Source organism: Cebus imitator, unplaced genomic scaffold (assembly GCF_001604975.1).
Source record: "Cebus imitator isolate Cc_AM_T3 unplaced genomic scaffold, Cebus_imitator-1.0 Scaffold198, whole genome shotgun sequence".
Taxonomy (NCBI): domain Eukaryota; kingdom Metazoa; phylum Chordata; class Mammalia; order Primates; family Cebidae; genus Cebus; species Cebus imitator.
In genome coordinates this window covers 2,192,177-2,200,112 of record NW_016107513.1, presented here as the reverse complement: position 1 = coordinate 2,200,112, position 7,936 = coordinate 2,192,177, and the positions used below count along the sequence as shown (strand labels likewise).

Below are 7,936 nucleotides of genomic sequence, written 5' to 3'. Positions count from 1 at the left end.
TACAGCAGAATTGCCTTAAGGAGAGCAGAAGTTCCCCACCAGAATGCACTAGAATTATGAGCAGCTCAGGTCCTCCCCTAGACTATTTAAATCTAATAACCTAGGGCCCAGGCACAGGTATTTAAAAACACCTCTTGTGGTTAAAATATGCTAGGGTTGTGGGAGGTTGAGTCTGCAGGGAGCTGTAATCACACCACAGCACTCGAGTCTGGGCAACATAGCAAGACTCTGTACTGTGCTCCAGCCTGGGCAACAGAGCAAGACTCTGTCTCAAAAAAAAAAAAAAAAAAAAAAAAAGCTGGGGTTGGGAGATATCGATGTAGCACAGTGATTCTCAAATTGCCCCCAGAGAGCAGCGTCAGCATCACCTGGGAACTTGTGGAGGGGTGAATGGCTGAGGCTCATCTGCCATCAGGAACTGTGGGACAAAGTCCAGCGTCTGTTTGAACAAGATCTTTAAGGGATGCTCATCCTCACCACTGGTGAATGGAGCATCTTGATAAACATTTGCAAGCCTGTGTCCCAGCCTCATTCTTTCTCATTCCAAAATCTAGGAGTTATTCCCAGAAGTATGTGGCTTTAAAAGCACCCATAGGGTGCTGATTCAGTGGCTAAGCAGAGGGGTGGCAGCTTGCCACATGATTAATGGCCTATGTCTGGGCTCCTAGCTCATGCTGTACAGCATTTACCCATCACCTCACATGGATCTAACCCAGACACAATGCTGACGATGCTACTGTCGAACACTTACTATATACGAGGCACTTTATACACGAGCCCTGCAACAACCCTGCCAGGTGGGCCTGTCATGGTTTTATGAAAGCGAGTCTCTAACCCAGGTCAGTCCTGATTCCAAAACCTGGGGTCTTCACCAACCCAGAGTGCCAGTCTTGGCAGATTAGTGGGGCACAAGCCTGTGGGCCTCTGAGAAGTCTCTGCTATGTAATCTTCAGTGGCTTATATTGTGAAATTGGAGATATATTTCTAATTTTAGGAGGAATATTTATAATTTGTATATATTTGTAATTTTAGTAGGAACTCCTTTCACTTCCTCTGAGGGAAAGAGAGGTGGTTTTAATCTTTAACTATGCAAAGTGATGTTCTTTGTCTGTGAAGATGACTCCTTTAATAAGAGAGCAGGTGCTTGGTTTGTCAGGTTGTCAGAAAAAATACAGAATATCCAGTTAACTTTGACTTTATAATAAATAAAAAATAGGTTTTAAAAATTATAAGTATGTCCCAAATATTACACGAGGCGTATTTATACTAAAAATTATGTTTTTGTTAACAGAGATTCAAATCTAACTGAGCGTCCTGTATTTCTTTTTTCTTGGAGATGGAGTCTTATTCTGTTGCTAGACTGCAGTACAGTGGCACAATCTTGGCTCACTGCAACCTCTGACTCCCTGGTTCAAGCAATTCTCTGGCCTCAGCTTCCTGAGCAGCTGGGATTACAGGCATGCACCACCACGCCCCCGCTAATTTTTGTATTTTTAATAGAAACGTGGTTTCACCATGTTGGCCAAGATGATCTTAATCTCCTGACCTCATGATCTGCCCACCTTGGCCTCCCAAAGTGCTAGGATTACAGGTGTGAGCCACCATGCCCAGCCAGCATCCTGCATTTTTATTTGCTAAATCGGGCAAGCCTATTGCAGTGAGTTGTCTGGCTCTGGTAATGAACCTGCCTCATTCTTCTGCAACCAACGATGCTCATGTGTTAGAAGATGTGGCCAGGGCTTGAGAAGGAGCAGAATAAAAACTTACCTGTTAGGCTCTGCAATGACTGAGACAATCAGACAGTCTGAGCCTAATAATCCTTAAAACAAAAATAGTACTTAAGTACCAAGCACTATGCTATGAGCCTTTCATCATGATTTTATTTAATTCTCACATTCCTATGACTAGGCCCAGTAGTAGTATTACTATTTTACAGACGGGAAAACTGAGGCTAGGAAAAGCTTAGTGATTGGTCTAAGGCAGGATTTCTCAACTGTAGCACTGTCAGTATTTGGGGCAAATAATTCTTTAAACAATTTATTTTTATTTTATTTTTTGAGACAGGGTCCCACTCTGTCACCCAGGCTGGAGTGCAGTGGCATGATCATGGCTCACTGGTTAATTTTTGTATTTTTTGTAGAGATGGAGTTTCATCATTTTTCCCAGGCTGGTCTTGAACTCATGGGCTGAAGTGTGATCTGCCCGCCTTGGCCTCCCAAATCCGAGGCGGGCAGATCACAATTCAGGAATAGTGAGCCACTGTGCCCAGATAATTCTTTGCTGTGAGGTCTGTCCTGTGCATTTTAGGATGTGTAGCAGATTCCCTGGCCTTTATCTTGAGGAAGATAGGTGATAAACAAGAAAATTAAGTAAAATATAAAGCATATTAGAGAGTGATAGGTTAAAAAAAAAAGGAGAAAAAATAAAGCTAGGAAGAGAGGATATGAGGGGTTGCCATGGATACTTGAAGTTTTAAATGGGGTGGCCAGGAAAAAAAAAAACCTCATTAACAAGGCGATCTTGGAGTGAGGGAGCTGCAGACATCGTGGAGAAGAGTATCTCAGGCAAGGGAATAGCAGGTGCAAATGCCTGCAGGCAGGGATTTTTCTATCTCTTTGAGGACTGTTCTGCAGTCACTGGAATGGAGTGAGTGAAGGGGAGGCGGGTAGTAGGAGGTGATTTCCAAAAGGTGGCAGGAGGTAGGGTGACCATATAATTTGTAATCCAAATGGGGCTAAGGGGTCACTGTTAAAATTATGCTAGGACAACAGATATAAACTAGGATTATCCCAGGCCAGGAATGCTGGGTTAGCAAGGATTTAGTCATTACTGAGTGACTTAGCTTAGGGCAAGCTGCAACATGACCTGACTCGAGACCTCTGTTCTGATTACTCTGTTGAAAGGGACTCAAGGGCAGCAAGGCCCTTGAGTAGCTGGGACGGGGGCCATCAGAACACCCCAGGTGAGAGAGGATGGAGGCATAGATCAGGGCAATGGCAGAGGGGCCCTGAAAACTGGTCCAATTCTGGATATAATTTGAAGATAGAAGCAAAAGGATTTCTGACCCATACTAGGCTATGGGTGTGAGAGAAAGACAGGAATAAAGATGTCACCAGCAGAAAATGGGAAGAGGAAGAGATTTGGGAGGAAGATCATGTGCAGGTTAAGTTCACAGGAAGCAGACCCAGATGAAATGAGCATGCGGGAGGTTTGCTGGCCAGGGCTCTCGTGATCAACACCTGAGAGAGAAACGGAGCAAGAAGTCTGTGACGGAGGAAGTTGCTGGGTAGCTACTTGGTCTCAACAGGGGACTCAGCCAACCCCATGGGGGAGCTCTGAAGTTGGGCAGGCCCTTCAGAGTTACTCCAATGGGGCAAGTCAGCCAGGACTCATGCTTGACCTTCTAACTGACTGTGGCTGGGTGGAGGTGGTTCTGGGAAGGGTTAGACCTCCAGCAAGGTGGTTCTCCTCTGTGCAAGTCAAACTCTGGAGTGGGGCTGAGCTGGGCTGGGCTGTCAGTCACCAACACTCTTAACAGCTGGGGGAAAGGGTACCTTGGTCTCAGAGAATTTGGGTTAACAGCTGGGGGAAAGGGTATCTTGGTCTCAGAGAATTTGGGTAGGCCGGGCGCGGTGGCTCAAGCCTGTAATCCCAGCACTTTGGGAGGCCGAGGCGGGTGGATCACGAGGTCAAGAGATCGAGACCATCCTGGTCAACACGGCGAAACCCCGTCTCTACTAAAAATACAAAAAATTAGCTGGGCATGGTGGCGCGTGCCTGTAATCCCAGCTACTTAGGAGGCTGAGGCAGGAGAATTGCCTGAACCCAGGAGGCGGAGGTTGTGGTGAGCCGAGATCGCGCCATTGCACTCCAGCCTGGGTAACAAGAGCGAAACTCCGACTCAAAAAAAAAAAAAAAAAAAGAATTTGGGTAGTGACTACAGCATCCATTGTAGACCAGGTGCTCAGTTTTGTACCTAGGAAGTTTGAGACAGCCCCTAGATAGTCAAGTGGGGATGCTAAGTGACTCTTGTCCCTTTCCTGCTGACTCCAGGGGCCAGCACAGCCTCTTAGCTCCTTCAAGTTCGCTTGCAACCTTTACTCTTTCCTAGCTCAGTTGAACCTCCAGAGCAGCATATTCCATAGAAACACAGTCCCAGGCACACATCTAACTTCTTCTTCTTATTTTTTAAGATAAGTCTTGTTCTGTCATCCAGGCTGAGTGCAGTGGCATGATTATGGCTCACTGCAGCCTCGAGCTCCTGGGCTCAAGGGATTCTCCCACCTCAGCCTCCCGAGTAGCTAGAACCACAAGCATGTGCACCATGCCAGACTAAGTTTTTTATTTTTGTAGAAATGGGGGTCTTACTATGTTGCCCAGGCTGGTTTTGAACTCCTGGACTCAAGTGATCCTCCAGCCTTCATTTCCCAAAGTGGTAGGATTGCAGGCGTGAGCTACCATGCCCAGCCATACATTTCTAACTTAAAGTGGTATTGTATTCACACTTTAAAAGTTCAAAGAAATGGGTGAAATTTAATGATTTTTTTTTTTTTTTTTGAGACAAAGTCTTGCTCTGTCACCAGGCTGGAGTGCAGTGGCATGAACTTGGCTCACTGTAGCCTCTGCCCCCTAGGATCAAGCTATTCTCATGCCTCAGCCTCCCAAGTAGCTGGGATTACAGGCATGAGTCACTCTGTACAGCTAATTTTTGTGTTTTTAGTAGAGATGGGGTTTTGCCATGTTGGCCAGGCTGGTCTTGAACTCCTGGCCTCAAGTGATCTGCCTGCCTTGGCCTTCCAAAGTGCTAGGCTTATAGGCCTGAGCCAGCTTGCTCAGCCTAAAAATGTATTTCATTTAACAGAATATAGCCAACATATTATCATGTTAACATGTAATGAATATGAAAAATCATTAAGGAGATAGTTGACTCTTTTTCACGCTTAGTTTTGAAATTTTGGTATGTGTTTACAGCACATTTCAATTTGGATAAGTCATATTTCAAGAGCTCAAGAGTCACCTGTGGCTAGAGGCTACCATATCAGACAGCATGGTAGGTTCTTCAACCTGCCACCTCTCTCCATTGGCTCCTGACTTTCGAACTCAGCATTCTCAGTTCCAGCATCACCTCTATTGGGAGATTCCCAAGGTTGCAGGGCCTGCTTTCTATTGGTATTCTCACACTGGGTAGTGGCTGTTTGTCTACTTTGTCCACCTGCCCCGTAAAAGGCCATGTGCTCTATTCAGCATAGGAACCTCATGCCCAGCACAGTGTTGGGCACAGAGTAGGTGTTCAGTGGTCTTTATCTTGAGGAAATTATAACAATACTCTATTTGTATATAATTTGAAGGGTGAGAGGGGCTCACAGGGGCACAGATTCTTTCTTCATTTCAGGACTTCCAACAATATCAACAATATCAATGGAAAGTTCTAGGTATTTCTTTATTAGCTGAACCTGAAACAAGTTGCCCTGGGTGGCATGAAGAGGATTTACCCAAGAGAAACACACTGAACAGGCCCATGCACAACGCGTTATCACTTCCTTTCTGTTATTCTCCTTTCCCATTGTTCTTGCATTTTCCGTTTCTTTGACAGCAGCCCATAAATTAAACACCTATGAAGGGCATCCATAAAAACAAGTCACAAAATGTGGACTCAATGGCAACAACACAGAATTCATGCAGTGAGAAATAAAAAGAGAGAGAGGTTGGGGGTCTTTCTAGGCTTCCCAAGCACACTCATCTCCAGGCCTTAGGGCTTGGACCATGTGCCTGAGTAGGTCCCTAGAAAGCTGCAGGAGGAGTGGCCTGATCTTCTCCCTCTAGAATGTGCTGCAATCCCGTTTGGCAGTGATGGCTTCTTTGCCTTGTTAAATGTTTGAACTGTTATATATGCTTTTTTTTTTTTCATTTTCTTTGGAAAAAGAAAGGTAAAATTAGGCAAAAATGCTTACGCCAAACAATAGGCTGGACACAATAGCCTGTAATTCCAGCACTTTGAGAGGCCAAGGCAGGTGGATTGCTTAGGCCTTGGAGTTCAAGACCAGCCCAGGCTACATGGCAAAACCCTGTTTCTACAAAAAATAAAAAATTAGCCAGGTGTGGTGGCGGGCACCTGTAGGTAGTCCCAGCTACTCAAGAGGCTGAGGTGGGAGGATTGCCTGAGCCCAGGAGGTCAAGGCTGCAGTGAACTGAGATCTGCCTGGGTGACAGAGTGAGGTCCTGTCTCAAAAAAAAAAAAAAAAAAAAAAAAAAAAAAAAAAAAGCTTCCGTTTTCTGATTATCTTTGAATGTTTATCTTTTATGTTTTACTTTTCATTGTGAATAATTGTGAACACAGACAAAAGTGGAAAGTGGAGAACACAGTACAATGAACCCTCAGTTACTTATTACTGAACTTTAACAATTACCAACTCATGGCCAAACTTAAAAAAATCTTTTGTCTTTAGATTTATTTATTTATGAGATGGGCTCTCGCTCTATCACCCAGGCTGGAGTGCAGTGGTATGATCTTGGCTCCCTGCAACCTCCCCCTCCTGGGCTCAAGCGATCCTTTCACCTCAGCCTCTTGAGTAGGCAGGACCGCCTTTATACTATCCACTGGTTAGTCCTGCAACATGATTTTAATAAAGTGTTACTTATTTTCGAACAATTTCTATGCAGAGAGAGATCAACAAGAGTGCTTGTAAAGTAGCTAGTCTCATAAGTCAAGAGTTATCATCTTTGGTCCAATGCTCAATCCATTTCAAGATCTGATCTATATTATTTTCTAGCTCTTATGGTTTATTGCTGGGCAGTTGATGCACAATTTCTTCCTTGCAGGATGCTGTGACTTATTAATAAATAACTTGAAAAATCTTACACTGAATGTAGTCTGTTAGTTTCATCTCACTATAACCTCTTGCTTCAAGTCTTTCACACAATACATTGGTATCTGTTCTCAGCACAAAAACTTTAATATATGAAACCAGTGTTCAGGGAAGAAGTCACCAACATGGTAATAAACAATAATTTACCTGTAAAAATAATCTACCTTCTCTCATTTGGTTATCTAACTCATCAACTACTCTTTATCTTCATCTAAAGTGGGATAATCATACTCTTCATTATAGCCATCATACAGCTGCTTTTTTTGAGCTAAATCACCCACATTAATGTTGTATTTCAGTCCTGATTTTTTTTTTTTTTTTTTTTTTTTTTGAGATAGAGTCTCACTCTGTCCTCCAGGCTGGAGTGCAGTGGCGCCATCTCAGCTCACTGCAACCTCCGCCTCTTGGGTTCAAGTGATTCTTCTGCCTCAGCCTCCTGAGTGGCTGGGACTACCGGCATGTGCCACCATGCCTGGCTAATTTTTGTATTTTTAGTAGAAATGGAGTTTCTCCATGTTGGCCAGGCTGGTCTTGAACTCCCGACCTCAAGTGATCTGCCTGCCTCAGCCTCTCAAACTGCTGGAATTACAGGCATGATCCATCGCACCCAGCCTCAGTCCTGATTCTGGTGCGAGTTTTTGTGTAGTGTGTTTTTCCAATCCCTGGTTTACAGGTGAGCAGGATGTTCAGAAGCAACATGGTTCCTCACTGTGATGGCTCTGAGCACCTTGCTCATGTACCCTACCCTACACACTAACCAAGCTTTTTCATCTATCTTTCACCCACTCCCCCCCATCCCATTTTATTTTGTAACCAATTCCAGACATCGTATGATCACATCTGTAAATATTTGGGTGTACATCTGAAAACGTTTTTTTTTTTTTCTTAGAAGAATGCTTTTTTGGCTTCTTTTACTACTGTTTTTTTGGTGAGATCAGAATTGCAAGTCAGGTCTCTAGGCTGAATGTTATGGCAAACTCTTATGTATTTAAACGGATGGCTTGTTAATGACATAAGCAACCAGAGTTGCTATTAGCTCTTGATTTATGAAGCCACATGTTCAGCTTGTA

General features: G+C 44.1%; 1 pseudogene; it reads right to left on the bottom strand.

Moving 5' to 3' along the window:
* Positions 1-6,704: 6,704 nt before the first annotated feature.
* On the bottom strand, positions 6,705-7,565 carry LOC108317197 (annotated as a pseudogene).
* Between the last annotated feature and the right edge of the window lie 371 nt (positions 7,566-7,936).